Here is a 16,298-nt window from a genome sequence, read left to right on the forward strand (position 1 = left end):
CCTATTTGAGGGAGGAGACAAGCCTTCATGGGTTAAAATAGAACCGCATATAAGTGGGAGAGAGGACAGCTGAGGATTTTATATATATAAATGGGATTCAAAATGTACATCTGGCAAGAAAGAAGCCCACTTGTTGAAACGTATAATTAATATTTAATATAAAATAAATGATCAGATCGGGACTAAGGTGGGGGTTATATCCAAAACCACCCCTGACTCAGAATAGGTTCATACTTTTAACAATGGATAATATGAATTTGGATATCTGGAAAGGATCAGATATATCGAGGACTGTTATGAGCAGGGGCAATTTATGTTATTTGATAAATTAAAAATTAAGTATGGTATTGTTAATAATGCAATCTTTTGCTATTTTCAGTTAAGACCTTATTTAAGGGACAAATTGGGCCCAACAATGATTGTACCAAAGGGCACTGATGTGGAGGTTCTAATTCAAAAGGGAAGCATAAAGAAATTCACTTCACCAATGTATCCCTTACTTCAGATGGGAACCCCTAAACAGGGGGCCCACAAGTCCAGACAGATGGGATTTAGGCTTAAATATAAGAATTGGTGAACAAAACTGGTCCGATTTATGTCAGGACAGTATGAAAAGTACAATAAATGTAAGATACAGACAGGAGCAATATAATTTTTTGCACCAGTTATATCTCATGCCGCAAAAAATCAAACAAATTAAAATCAGATGTTTTAGATGTGGCAAGGAGATAGGAACCTTTTTACATCCAACCTGCTCATGTCCAAAGGTCCACCTTCCGGATGGATCGAGGAAATTTCCTGGAGCAAATTATAAGGATTCCATTTTCTCAGAACCCAGAACTGTTTTTACTGTAGACCTAAAATGAGGCTGTCCAAATATCAAACAGAATTTGTCGAGATCGCATTGGCAGTAGCCAGGAAATATAGAGCGGTTACTTGGAAGTCTGATTCCTATCTTGGTATAGCTTGTTGGAATGCAGAAATGCATAGTTGTGCTTCCCCTTGAGAAGATTAACTATAACCTAAGAAATAAGTATGGCACCTTTTTAAAAATATGACAGCTATATTTAAAAAATGTGGGTGCAACCCCACCCTCGAGACCTGCGTCAATGTCCCCTTGAGATCTAGGTAAGTCATGGAAATTTGAAGCCTGTGGAGTAGATGACGAATCCCCTACAATTCCTCTTCTTTCTTCTCTTTCTTTTCTTCTTACTTTCTTATTTCCTTGGAATTTCTTCTTTCTTTACTAATTTTAAAAATGAACTAATTGTTCTGAATCCTTTTGCTAAATCTGAAGACTAATCTCTGAGTAAACCCATGTTATTGGAGGAAATGGGTAAAAAATTCAGTATAACAAGTCTTCATCCCTCTTTCCTCAACCCAATGTGTGCATATAGAGCATTCGGCTAAGGAAATTCAAGGCCAACCTACCTATCCAGTAAAATAGGGTTCAATTCTACCTCATCCTGTTGGTATCATAAAGCCTTTGAGATTTCAGAGAAAGGGCTTATTAATTAGAGTTAGTGCCATTTACCACCTAATAATTGCTATATACTGGAGGCGATCATTTACTGATGTGGCAAACCAAACTTAAACATGCAGCAAGCAGTAAAACTGCTCAAAGTAGTCTCACTGCCAGAAGTGTAATTACCTGCTTAATGGTAATTATGCTGTTAATTTTCCAACACTGTGAATATAGCCAGCATCTTTGACTACAAAGGCACACAGACCAGTAAATCTGCTTTTAATTATTTTTCCATCATGTTGTCACTCATTAAGGGCTACCCAACCCCTCAGATCAGACTACGCTTAAAGATCATTTAATTCACACTCTACATTTTACAGCCAATGAGCAGTAATGTCAGAAAATAGTTATTAATTATGTTGACATAATCCAAAGGTGATATTACTTCAGGTTTCATTTATCGTTGTAAAGACTGCCCTCAGATGACCCCACCCTCCATATAGGTTTGGCCTCATCCTTAACAGCCCCTGAACTTTCAGCTAGGCACATCAGAGATTGATGTTGGCCTTGAAAAGTTAATCTACCACAAAGTAATTGTGGCCCATTTATTTGCATGCAACAGTAAAGTCAAGGAGCCACAGTTTACATGTCACGCGTTCCTTCCCAGCCAGACAGAGATGCACCACACCTTATAACCTGGATGTGTACGAGCAGGCTGACCATGGTGTTGGAAAGGTGTGGCAGTGTCATAATTTTTCCAGTGGGAGGGAGCCATCAGAAGACCAGGGCACCAAACTCTTCAGTCAATTTCACATTTCCACTGGTCCAAGATTGTCACATTTTGACACCTAGGTGTTTACTTTTCAGAACAGATATTTGTAAAGTCTAAAGACATTGTCATATTTACCTTATGTATTATTATGGCTTTTATCCAGCAATCAGCAATATTATTTCATTAAATGCAATCCAATGCAATAGTAGACATCAAAGCTTCACTCTCAGATGAGTTCAATGTCTTCTCCACCCAATTTGACCACCAGAACAAGGAAGAACCAGTGCAGACTCCCACAATCGCTGATGATCCTCTACTGTTAGTATCCAAAGACGACATATGGGCTGTCTTCAGGAGAGTGAATCTGAGGAAAGCACCTGGTCTGGATGGAGTATCTGGCTGAGTACTGAAAACCTGTGCTAACAAATTGGCCAACGTATTCACAGATAGATTCAACATCTCACTCTGAAAGGGTGAGTTACATAGCTGTTTCAAACAGGCCTCAATTACACCTGTGCCCAAGAAGAGTGCAGTAACCTGCCTAAATGACTACTGACCAGTGGCACTCACATCCACAGTAATGAAGTGTTTTTAGAAGATGGTGTTGAGGCATATCAGCTCCTTTTGATCCATTCCAATTTGCCTACCACAGCAACAGGTCTATTGCAGATACCATCTCACTGTCTCTAAACAAAACTCTGGAACACTTGTACAGCAAAGATGCATACCTCATGATGCTCTTTAGTGATGGCAGTTCGGCATTCAGAACCACCATCCCTCAAAAATGATCAGCAAGCTCTAAGACCTGGGCCTCTATGTCAAACTGTGTAATTGGATCCTGGATTTCCTCGCCTCCAGATGTAAATCAGTGCAAATTGGAATGAACATCTCATCTACAATCTCGATCAGCAATGGAGGACCACAGGGCTGTGATTGTAGCCCCCTACTCTACTCATTTCACACCTACGACTACTTGGTTTGGTACGACACCAACACCATTTACACATTTGCCGACTATACAACAGTAGTGGGCTGCATAAAAACAGTTGACAAGTCAGCATACAGGAGAGGGATTAAAAATTTGACTGAATGGTGTACTAACAACAGCCTCTCAAAGACTTTAGAAAGGGAAAACCAGTGATCACTGGGGGGGAATCAGAGGTAGAGAGGATAAACAAATTTAAATTTCTGGAAGTCATTTAACTCAGTGGACCTTTCCTGGACCCAATCATCATGAAGAAAGCACATCAGAGCCTCTACTTCCTCAGGAGGCTTGGTATGACATTGGAAACCTTCGCAAACTTCTACGTAGTGGAAAGTGCATCGCAGCCTAGTATGGAGCCATCAATACCTCTGAGCAGAAAGCCCTGCAAAAGGTAGTGGACACAGCCCAGCACATCACAGGCAAAACCGTCCCCAGTATCGAGAAAATCTAAATCCGATACTGCCGTCAGAGAGCAGCAGCAAACATCAAGGATTCACACCATCCAGGACATGCTCTGTTTTCACTGCTACTTCCAGAAAAGAGGTATAGGTGCCATAAGATTTATATCACCAGGTTCAAAAGCAATTGCTACTCCTCCACCATCAGACTCCTAAACAAAAGACTCAATCAGAGGCCCATTTAAGGATTCTTACTTTACACATTATTTATTAATTAGAGGGTTTTTTTTGTCTGCTATGCACAGTCCATTGTTTACATTTCTTTCTTGGTATATGAATCTTTTTCTTGAGGAGAGTTTACACTTACGATAAGTAAAAATTCTGTCTGGCCCACAGAAAAAAAGAATATCAGAGGTGTATGTGATGACATGCACGTACTCTGACAATAAATTTGAACTTGAACATGGTGTTCCATAGAGTAGGGTGTTAATTCTGGTGCATTATGCTGATTAACAATCCATTCATGCTATCAACTCACTGTCAGATTATTTGGAATTCCTGGCAGTTCAGCATCTGGTTCGCCAAGCAATGTTGCCCAGGGTCCCTTTAAACTTGCTGGGTGATATCGTGCTATAAGTAAGGAAGCAAAATGGCGCAGTGGCTGAGAAATAATATTTGCATGGACAGATTGTGATGTCAAATTGGAATGAATTTGAATCAAGCCAAGAAACATCAAAAATCATAAAACATTGGTAGAGGTTATTTGGTTTAATTTAATATCAATATGGCATAAACATAGGGAATTTGGATTAATTTGTATTATTTTGCGAATGTAAGATGCATTCCAGTTGACTTTGGAGATAAACATATGTAAAATGCTGGCTCAGCCAATTAGATATCTTTTCAGGTCGAAGGCTATTGAAATATTATGTCCGTTTAACTGGAGGAAAACATGGCAATTGGGGTAGGGTCTTAACCACATGTCACAGAGGTTGAAAAGACTTTTCATTCAATGGATCCTGCATAGAGCTTAAGCGAATGACAAACACCTGAAGACCAACCATGCCAAGAGTTAAGGACAGACAGCTTATCAAGGACAGAAGCAGTCATACCACTGCTAGAAGCACTTCAAAGAACTCATCAACTAAGGCTCAGACTATGACACGAGTCTCCTTGACTATCTCACACATGAATACCTGGTACAACCTCAGCACTACCCTTCCTGGAAGAAGCAGCTAAAGTTATTTCTCTTACTCTTTGAATTTACTGCCACTTCTCTTCCAGGATGCCTAATCTTCAGAAGTTTGACAATTGTCTTGGCAGGATTTCCATCCATCTTTCTTGCTTCTTTCATCCTCAGTACTCTCTCCGTAAGACCACAAGTCTCTTCTTGTCTTTAATCAGATGCTAGTCAAAAACTACTTACACAGCCATATTTCATTCCGTAGCAAATGTCTCCTGCTCCAACTCATCCCACATGGATTTCAACTGGACTGTCACCCTCATAAACCAGACTTACCAGGATACATGTTTGTTCAAACTATCCAAAGTCTTCCTATCCTCAAATCCACATGCAATGCCATACATCAGCGCACAGATGCTCTTGTCCTCTCCGCAACAGAAACAAATTGCCATTTCAAAGCAGCGTGGTCTGTAGTTCCACTTAATATTTTTGCTGCATCTGATACTGCTCTATACGTCTTTCTCCTTTCTTTCAGACATCAAAGTAACTCAGATAACTAGATTTCTCTGCATCAGTTGCCTATCCTGATCTGTTCATCTCTTCATTCCCTCCATTTTGTAATTCTATGTTCCTTTGTCTATGTTCTCATTTTATAACTGCTCCCATTCCCTTATTGATCAGATATTGTCGTTACCCAGGTTTTACATTATCAGAGGCATTCCTCTTCCCCCAGCCTCTCTTCAGCCTAATAATCTTATTTTCTTTCCTTCCCAGTTCTAACATAGACTCTTCCATCCAAAACATTATTCTGTTTCTCTTCCCTTATATGCAGTCTGACCTACTGGGTATGTTCAACTTTTTCTGTTTTTGCTTTAATACTGTTGGGGTTAATTCATGATCTCATCACAGTCACCTAGGAAGAGTATAGCAAAGGGTCTCCTCAGGTATGCCATTATCATGCTTATTCAGAAAAATGGATGTTTTCAGTTCCCTGCTGAGGAGAATTCCTAATGCCTGCTCATAACCTCCGCAAACCATCTTCTCCTGTGGCCAAAGAATTCCTCACAACATGGATTTCATCCATTGGAATAGAAAACAGCCACGATCTTCACCACAAGTCCAAGGAAAATGGAGGGAGCTGCACAAACCAGTCTACATTTTCCTCTGTTGAACTCAATAAAAGTTTTCAATATCATCAACTGAGAGGAATTATGGAAAGTTCTTCTCAAGTTTGGATGTTCACAGAAGTCTATTATTACCAGATGCATGATGGCATCTAAATTGTCACCTTAACCAAGGGGTCTATTGTAGTCCCACTTAGACTGCTTAGCAAGACTTATTGCACCAACCCTCTTAATCTTCCCTGCGTCAATACTTCACCTCACTTCCAGGTAGACTCTCATTTGTGTGGAATTAATGTATAGGACAAACCAAAAAATGTTCAATGTTCATTGTCTCCCACCAACCCCCCCCCCCACCCCTCCCACCGCCGAAACCAACCACAGTCATTAACTTAGTACCTGTGCTTGTGCATACTCAGAGGCCGAGCTCAAAGTCATTACTGATTCCTTCACTGAAGGGTACAAACCGGTGAACATCAGAACCAAGGGGTCAAGAGCTGGAAAAGGCACTGGGCCCTTCAAGTCAAGTCTATTCTGCAATCATGACTGATCTGATTGTAACCTTCACTCCAAAGTTATGTCAAATCCAATAATCTTTCACCCCCTTGTTTATGTAGAATCTATTTACCTCTGCTTTTAAAGACATCCTGAGGAAGGCATCAAACATCTTGAATGTAAAGGTTCTGACTCTACTACTCCATACCATCACAGCAACACTCAAAATTCTGGTCCATTCCCTGAAAATCTTGAATAATTTTCCACGTCTATGAACAATTTTGAATGAAGGCAGAGACTGATGACAAAAATCAGCATCACCCCCAGACAGGTAACAAAGAAGAGGGGTGTTCAATGGCCAAGATAACAATCAAAGCACCAGACTCATGATCCACTGAACATAGTGCTCTCTTATGTTTTGGACACTCTGACACCATAGAACATCAAAAAACTGAGTATCGATGTGAAGAATTCTATACTGAGCTACTATAGATGTTAGTGTACACATTGTCGAGTTGATGCATACATGGGGAGGCTGATGAAGTCTACTCCAAGACTAACACTTCCAGGCTTGCATGCTGGCCTTACATATATATCACTGCTTCTGTTACATGGACAGGAAATGACATCATCAGTTCAGATAAAAACCTGGGTTGGGTGCAGGTCAATTTCTTGCATTTTCCACTGCACGTTCGCCATTTCGGGAGCCGGTTTGCTTACTGGTAAATTGGTCGCCACAATATCACAAATGTTGCCTTTGCAAAATCCTCCAAATACATTCACAGGGGAAGCAAACTACTGTCAGCATCCTCTCCCTGGCCAACAGCTCCAGAGGGTGGGCCTTACTGGCCATATGACTTCTCCAGACTCTCAAGGCAAAGAAACAAGCCCATGAGCCACCCCACCCCCAACCCCATGTCCACACCAACTATTTTGCCTATCCACACATTTGATTTATGTCAGAACCATATGCTTTTTGTATTTGTGTCTGACTAATGCCTCGTAATTGTGTCTTACTCCACTTCACTGGTAACAATATCAGACCACTCTCTCTGATCCCCTTTAAGAGGCATTCCTTTCATCTTACATGATGTCCTCTTCCATTTGTTACGCTTCTTAAAGGAAAACATTTTTTCCTATCTGCCCCTCCTGTGCCTCTCATAATCGTATCTACTTCTGTCAGGCTATCACTCAGATTCCTTCACTCCAGAAAAACCAGTCTACCCTATCCAATAGGTCCTCAGAACTAAGGTCCCCCAAACCAGGCAAGATCCTGGTGACTCTTCTCAACACTCTCCTTCCAATGGCAGAACTGCAAACAGAATGCTGCCTAACCAGGACTCCAAGCTCAATCACTGCAGAAGATTTCCAGGTCTTCATGAATGTCTTAAAACCTCTTGAACTTCTTAATTCGTGGGATTCCCTGGCCCTCGACTGCTCCTCTAATGGAGACAGGAAATTCATGATGGTCTTACAATCACGTCTATGCAGAAGGAGTACACAGAAACTCCCCAGTCTTTATGGCAAGAGCAAGCAGAGGCCATCCCCAAACAGTGAAAGGTGTGCACACAAGTTGCCAAATTTCACCAAAGGCAGAGCTTTCAGTCACCTCAGAGACCAGAGAACTCGAATGAAATGTCATTTATAAACATGAAAAATGTGGTCATGAAAAGATTGATCCTGGAAGGTATCGGTATGAATCTCCCAACCTACAGTGGATAGTCTCTGTGGTATAGTTTCACTGAGAAGGAATCTCACTCTTTGGGGTTTGGAGAGACCATCACACCCCAGGATAAGCTGATTTGGAATGCATCTGAAAAAAAATGTTCACCACGGAGTTACCTTCAACACAGTCATTTTGATCATTATATTTTATCTCCCTTTACTTTGTTGCCTCATTTTTTACTCATTAATTCAGGAACTGACTGAATGCATTTGGTTTGATTGTTAGATAGTGAAATGGTATTCTGGACTGAAGAAAATTTATTGAATATTTTGCTGAGAGCTAGATTTCATGCACAACACATAAAATCAACTCATTTCCTTTTTAGGCAACCAGCCTCAGAGAGCAAGGATGTTTCCCGGTGATTTCCAAGGAGACACATAAATGCAAGAGCCCATTTTACATCCCCAAAAATCAAACCATCATTCAGGTAGTTGTTGAGATGTGGTCGTCTAACTGTACCCGAGAAGATATTTGCTTAAACTTGAAAGATTAGTAATGATACTTTTCAAGATTGAGCTTTGATTATGCTGTTTCCATGACAGCACTGTTCCATTTTCACTTCAGTCAATGCCATCATTGCATAACATGTTAAATGCTGGTGAGATTTTCTCCCCTCTAAAAAGAATCAGCTGAGGGCCATGTAAAAAAAAAACTTTGTGTCCAGAAGTCCTGCTCTCAGGAAACACTCATATTCTTCGAGCTCTTACAGTGCAGTAATCCTGCCAATCCAGTAATTTTCCTACCGTTCAGGTGTCATCGATATCTTCACTGTGCACTCCTTTGATTTAGGGAATTGTCTGAAATGCATCTGCGTTGCAAAATCTGCGAAGTACACGTTGTAAGGTCTAACTGTTCCTTACTGTTGTTTATAACATTTGATGTATCTGCAGAGCTAATGAACAGCCGGCGCAACGTCAAGGTTAGTGCTGCAGGTCCCGCCTGCTATACCTCCTCACGACAGAGGAGGCCATTCAGCCCGTCGACTCAGTACCGGCTTCCATTTCACCACTCCTTCATATTCCTTTCTCGTCAGCCTCTGGATTAACCTTCTTCGCCCAACTTCAAAGCGGCACGACACTAACAATAAAGAACTTTTTTTATATATAAAAAAAGTTAAATGCCATGCCTACAATCTTAGCTCTTCAGGGCCCGCGCCAAAGTTTGAAACAACGCAAAGAATCAATCGATCAATGTCTAGTGCTGGGCTCTGAAAGGTACCGACAATTCACAAGGGCCAAAAAAGAATCTAAAACACGCCCCAAGTTATAACGAAGGAACAAAGCATCCGTTTGAATACTCACTCGGAGCAGATAAAATGCGCGGTTCATCCAGTTCTGGGACCTTTTGTTCGTTCGCGGGAGAGCAGTCGATCAATGATCTGCTTAATTTCTTTGGAAATTGTGCTTCTTTGAAGAGAATGGTAGGTGATCAGTGATCCGTAATGTGGCAGGAGGCGGGACTCCAGAAATCCGTAACACTCCGGCGAACGGTAGGGCTGAGGCATTGCCCCCCTGGAAGACTGGTGGAGTTCAAGGTTGACATGTCACGGTTTCTTACTGACCGAATTGCTCGGGAGTCCGTTTTGATTTGTTGCGAGTGTGGTTTGTGCTCCTATCTCGCCCGTGGGTATCGTTTTGTACGTTCACTAGAATCCCATTCTGCTTTAAACGGGATCCAACCCCGTTTCCAAATCGTTTGCAAAAATGAGTTGATGCTGGAACCAGCACTTCTCTTATTTATAGGCCAGTGGCGGCTAATGCTTTACAAAAGGCACCATTCTGCCGGGAAAGCATCGTTGGCCTGAACTACAACGGAGGGGAGAGAATCTGGAATTTGCTCCCAGAGAGAGAGAGAGTGAATCATCAAGTTGGCATTGATGAGTGTCTGGATAAACTTGGTAAATACAAGAGAGACAGAGAGAGAGAGAGAGAGAGAGAGAGAGAGAGAATGCAATAGTTTTATAGGTTTCAGTGACCATTTTGAACTTAGTCGTAGATCACAGGCCCTTCCGCCCAACTCGTCGATGCTAACTAAAACTGGCATTTTGAGCTAGTCTCATGTGTCTACATTTGGCCAACATCTTTTGAACGCCGACCAAGTTGGCATTCGAGGCAAGTTCAATTTCTCTGCATTTGTGTCATATCCTTCCTTATCCATCTATCTGTCCAAATGTCTTTCGAATGCAATTGTACCTGCTTCTCTAGCTTCCTCTGGCAGCTTGTTCCTATTGGAACTACACCCTGAGTGAAAATGTTGTCCCTCAGATCACTTTTCAATCTCTCCCCCCTCTCCTTAATATAATGCACCTTTGATTCTAGAAAAGACAGTAGGTATTAATTTAGTCACTGACCCTGACGATTTTATAAACATCTATATGATCACCCCTCAGACTCCTTCGCTCTAAGGAATAAAGACCCATCCTATTACAACCTCTCCCTATAACTGGAGCCCTCCAGTTCCAGCATCATTTTTTCACTTAATTGATTTTTAAATTATTTTCCTTCTTATATTGCAGTCAGTTTGTTTACATTTCTTTACATATGCAATGTGTACAGTTTTGTTTTTGCACTACCAGTAAGTGGTAATTCTGCCTTGCTCACAGGAAAATGAATCTCAGGTTTGTATGTGATGCACTCATGTATGTTCTCTGACAATAAATCTGAAATCTGAACATCCTGGTAAATCTCCACTCCATCCCTTCCAATTTATTGATATCGATCCTGAAGTTGGGCAACCAGACCTGCACACAATACTCTAAAATCTGGTCTAAATGACCTGTTGGGGCTAGTCAAGGAAGAACCTTTCAATCCTACCCACTTCCTGCATATTGATCTTATAATGCTCACTCCTAATGCACTTCCAAATACTTTTTCAAGGACACGATATTCTAAGATAGGATTTTTGCCCCTATCCCCCTTTCAAAAATTGGAATAGAAACCCTTTAGATGAAACCAAATAGTCAATTTTCTTTTAATCCTACAAATTCTGCTGTTTAGTACAATAAGCTCTCTGCTATAGAAAAATAGTTCTTTCCTCTCCATGCTGTTAAATCCTTCTTGTGGCAACCAGAAGTACAAGCAGTTCTCTGGTATTCCGTGCAAAAATGCAGAAAAAAATAAATCCTCATTAATCAAATTGTTATTTTATTGAGGTACAAAATATCAGAGAAAGTGTATTTCCTTCGCCAGTAAATTGCCTTCAAATCTTTTAAGGACATTAATTTACACTAACATGTAGTTTCTTAGGTTCTCTATAGTTGTTACAACCCTAAGATAATCCAGTTCTCATTGGCCTGAGTATGTTAGGACAAAAATGATTAGTGATGACTGTATGTTTAATTATGTTAAAAGTAGATTCAGTGGAAATAGTTTTAAGAACAGAAATAATGATAGGGGTGTGACTGTTTCAGTAAATTCTATTATTACTAAATTTCAGATACATTCTTACCTCCTCAACTTTTCAAAGCATTTCATCATTCACATTTAAGAAAGTCACTTCTCCTGATCTACAACAATAAACAACTAACACTGATTTCACAAGAGATTGAAAGCTAACAATACAAGTAGGTAGCTGTTTCTTTTGTTCAGAATATTCTGGATACTTCTTTCAACACATAACACTATAACAATATAAACCAGAAAGGAGGAAAATTAGTCACATTTCAAACATTTTTTCTAAATAAAAGTTAGGATCTATGAAACCAGGCATAAACATTTGATTTGTAGTACAGGTTGAGTATCTCTTATCTGAATACCGTGGTCCCATAAAATAATACGTAATAAGGTTCAGAAATCCCGATCAGAGAATGGGACGTAGCGGATGTAAGTAGTGCATTATTGAATGTAGACTTTTCAATATATGTCTACTTCAGTTAATTTGTGTAAACATAAGCACAGGTGTATTTGTATTGTAATGTCTATCAATGTATCTTTAAGTCTGAGTGAATGAGTGCATTTTTTAGACGGAGTTCCAAAATCCAAAACACTTCTGGCCCCCATACATTTTGGATAACCTGTAGTTATAACTCAACCTGTAGTTGATTCAAAATTATTTATTCTAATGTTACTTTTATGCATTATTGAAAATTTGAATGATATCAAGGATGAACATGTACAATTATAAGAGAGAAGGATTCATTGAAGCAAAGATGCCCAGGAGAAAACATAATTGAAATCATTAAAATGATTATTTAAGATAAATTATGAGGGTAGTCCTCTTTTCAGGGAATAAGTGGTGAGAATCAAATAAAAGCTGTCATTAGGAGAACAAATATAATGGGGCATGGCAAGATGGCGTAGGGGATAGACGTGTGGTTCCACCCTTCCCCAGTTATACTATTAAATGTCTGATTTTAAAAGTTGTAAAAGTGATTAAAAATACTGTTTATAGACTTTGGAATAGTGGAGGATCGAAATGGCTGCAAATGTGAAAAAATCGAAAACACAGTTACAGAAAAAATTACCTTACAAAAGTGTTGAAGAATTGAGGCCTACCCATCAAATGGAAGCAATGGAATCGTCAACTGGAGTCCCCAAGCTTCAGAGGACTCCTGTCCAGCTAAGTATTACGCCAGCGCTGTTTGCGCTATCGCAAGATGGTGCTGGTTCAGCAATGAGTTCGGCCAGTCCCGACTTGCACGCTCATGATTCTGGGCGTGTGGGTGGGCCGACCAAATGAGGACAAACCCGCAAGGCCACAGCACTGCCTAGTGGTCCAGGGACGTGCAGTGTAGCGTCGGAAGACATGCCTGCGCGTTTAGTGGCCCTGCCGGGCATGCGCGGTGCGTCGCGGGTCCACGAACTTTTGGAGAAGGTGTGGGCTGTGGGAGAGCCCGAGTGGCGGTGGGCTGACGAGGTCGGTGCACTGTCATCGGGTGTCCAGACCCACAGTCGCACAGGAAGAGGACCCACTACTTTGGAAGAAGAAGAGAGTTCACCTTTACTGGAATTTGAAGAACTGGGGACTGAGACTAAAGAAGGTCGGCCTCAAAGGGAGGTGATGGATCCTGGAATGGATTCTGTGTTTCCAATTCTGGAAGGGATTGCACAGCAAATGGAACATATGTCAAATATGTCAATGCAGATGACTAATCAGATGACTCAAGGATTTTCAGAAATGAAAATTAAAATGAACACTATGTGTGAAGAAATAACTTTTGTGAAGCAAGATGTTAATGTAGTTAGGAATGATGTTACTAGATGTACACGATCAGTGGATACTGTACAAGACTATTTTTAAAAGATTGAGGAGGCCTTTCTTGAATGTAAGAATCAAGTGGAATGTAATAGAGAAAAAATGGAAAAGTGGAAGATTCTTTTGTAGATTGGGGGATTCAGAAGAAGGAATTATTGAAGAAGATTCATTCATTAGAAAACCAAAGTCACAGAAATAATGTCAAGATAGTTGGTCTTCCGGAAGGTATGAAAGGTTTGGATCCAGTGAAGTTTTTTAAGAAATGGATCCCAGAAGTGTTGGGCAAGGAAATTTTTCCAGATGGTCTAGAATTAGATCAAGTGCATAGAGTGTTAAGGAAGAAACCATTTCCAGGCCAATTACCACGAGCAGTTTAGATTCGTTGTTTGAAATATCAAGATATAGAAATGATACTCTGACTGGCGGTTCAAAAAGCACAGCAGAACCAGGCTCCAATGGTGGTTCAAAATAACAGGGGTTTTTTTTTAATGCAGATCTGAGTCAAGAAATTATTAGAAGACGCCGAGAATTTAATTTGGCTAAAGAAGTATTGTGGTGAAAGGGATATAAATTTGCTTTTCGTTACCTGGCAGTACTGTAAGTTTTTTATGGGAATTTTCAATCTCAGTTTTTTTAAAATGGCCATAATGCATTAATTTTTGCTAATTCATTGCCAGATTTATGAGGAAATTGGCAATCGTCATCATCGACACCTAAGAGAAGGGCTAATGGTAATAGAAATGGGAAGATTGGAAAATATGGAAAGAATGGGAAAAAATCTGAATTGATGCAAAGTCTTCTTGATATTGAAGATACAGAACAGTCATTGGGACTGGAATCACTGGGTTGAATGGTTTTTAACTTTGTGAAGTCTTACTGGGGGGGTGGGTGACATTGAGACCTCTAGTCACCTACCACTTGTGGACTTTACCACACCCAGATTTTTAAAGGGGTTACTACTTTATAGTAGTTTGTTTTGGAATGTTTTTCAGATTTTTTTTTAATGAGGGGGGGATTTGACTACAGTGTGATTTAGAAGTGGGGCATTATTCTATAGTATTGTGATATATTATTAGATTTAATGATGTCGAATTTGACTTTTGCAACATTTAATGTTCAGGGTTTGAATAACCTGATTAAGTGTAAATGAGTTTTGGCTTATATAAAAAAAAATTAAAGTTGATATTGTTTTTTTGCAATAAACACATCTGACTTAAAAAGAACATTTGAAGCTGAAGAGGGAATGGGTTGGGCATGTGTTTTCTTCTTCTTTTAGTTCTAAGGTGAGGGGTGTAGCAATATTAGTTCATAAGAAATTGCCATTTGAGTTGGTATCATTTGAAGGTAATGCGGGTAGGGTTTTAATGGTTAATTGCAAAATTTTTGCTGAATCGTGGACCTTGTTAAATATTTACGCTCCTAATGTAGATGATGAACGTTTTATGTCAGAGACTTTTTTGTTGTTAAATCAGGCTAACAATAATATTTTGGTAGGGGGAGATTTTAATTGTGCTTTGGATCCTTTATTAGATAAATCCACGAAAAGTATAAGGAAATCAAAAGCAACAATACAAATAGGGGCTTTGATGAAAGATTTGAATTTGGTTGATGTCTGGAGGAGAGTGAATTCTACAGAGAAAGATTTTTCTTTCTATTCGCCTTGACATGATTCATTTTCTAGAATAGATTTTTTTGATGTCAGCGCATTTGTTGGGTAGAGTAGTGCAGGCTGAATATAAAAGCTGGGCTACATCAGACCATTCAATGTTATTTTTCTCTTGTGTGAGTTCAGAGGTGACACACTCACTTTACAGTTGGAGATTTCTTCAATGTTATTGAAGAAACTGGAATTTATTATTTTTTTAAGGAGCAAATTGCATTATTTTTGGCTGAGAATGTTAACAGTGCGTAGTAATTTTGTATTGTGGGATGCCTTGAAAGCTTATTTACGAGGGCAGATCATTAGTTATACTACGAAAGTTAAAAAGCAATATGTGCAGAAAGTTCAATGTTGGAGAAGCAAATTACTGAATTGGAAAAGGAATTTCAGAAAGATGTCACAGTGGATAAAAAAGCTGCTTTAATGAAGTTGAAGTTGCATTATAATACATTACAAACCTATGAGTATGAGCGTTTACTTAATCGATCTAAGCAGCGTTATTATGAATTGGGGAGAGAGCTCAAAGTATTAGCATGGCAACTGAAAACTGAACAGGCATCACAAATTATTAATGCTGTGAAACAAAATTCAATAGTTACCTATAAACCATGAAATCAATAGCCAATTTTATTCATTTTACCAAAAATTATATACTTCTGAGGGAAAGCAGGACGCTGGTTCTATCGAATCTTATTTATCTAAATTAAATCTACCTGTTTTAGGGGAGAAACAAATTAGAGAATTAGAGGCTCCGTTTATGGATTTTGAGATTACAGGATATGCCAAATGGAAAGTCACCAGGGGACGATGGTTTTTCAGCTGAATTTTATAAAGTATTTTATGAAGATTTATTTTCTGTATTTGGAGATGTTTTACAGCAAGTAACTGAAGGACAGTTGTTAGCTGAATCTTGTATGAGTGCTATAATTACAGTGATCCCTAAGAAAGATAGAGACCCATTGAAAGTATCTTCGTATAGGCCTATTTCTTTATTAAATATTGATTATAAAATTATAGCAAAAGTGTTGGTGAATAGACTTGATAAGTATTTACCTCAATTGATACATATAGATCAAACTGGTTTTATTAAAAATAGAAATGTATCTGACAATATTCTTAGATTGATAACTTTGGTCAATGCATTTAGACAGCAACTCAACCATCCAAAGTTGGTTGCACTGGATGCTGAAAAAGCCTTTGATAGGGTTGAGTGGAATTTTTTTATTTAAAGTATTAGAGAAGTTTAATTTCTACCCTCATTTTATTGGCTGGGTTATATATTGTATATAAATCCAGTTGC

At 39.4% G+C, this 16,298-nt stretch overlaps 1 protein-coding gene across 7 annotated transcripts in view; it reads right to left on the minus strand.

Annotated features, from left to right (window-relative positions):
• p2ry2.1 (purinergic receptor P2Y2, tandem duplicate 1) overlaps positions 1–16,298 on the minus strand; it is a 59,240-nt gene that overhangs the window by 10,021 nt on the left and 32,921 nt on the right. For 2 of the 7 annotated variants that reach the window (XM_069891770.1, XM_069891774.1), the window contains exon 1: positions 9,447–9,967. The exons of 3 other annotated variants lie outside the window; for them this stretch is intronic. The gene's annotated coding sequence lies outside the window, so the exon portion shown is untranslated. Of the gene's footprint in view, positions 1–4,158; positions 4,251–8,888; positions 9,424–9,446; positions 9,968–16,298 lie in introns of those variants that run through there. 2 more of the 7 variants (XM_069891771.1, XM_069891776.1) reach the window with 2 other exon arrangements.

This window comes from Narcine bancroftii, chromosome 7 (assembly GCF_036971445.1).
Source record: "Narcine bancroftii isolate sNarBan1 chromosome 7, sNarBan1.hap1, whole genome shotgun sequence".
Taxonomy (NCBI): domain Eukaryota; kingdom Metazoa; phylum Chordata; class Chondrichthyes; order Torpediniformes; family Narcinidae; genus Narcine; species Narcine bancroftii.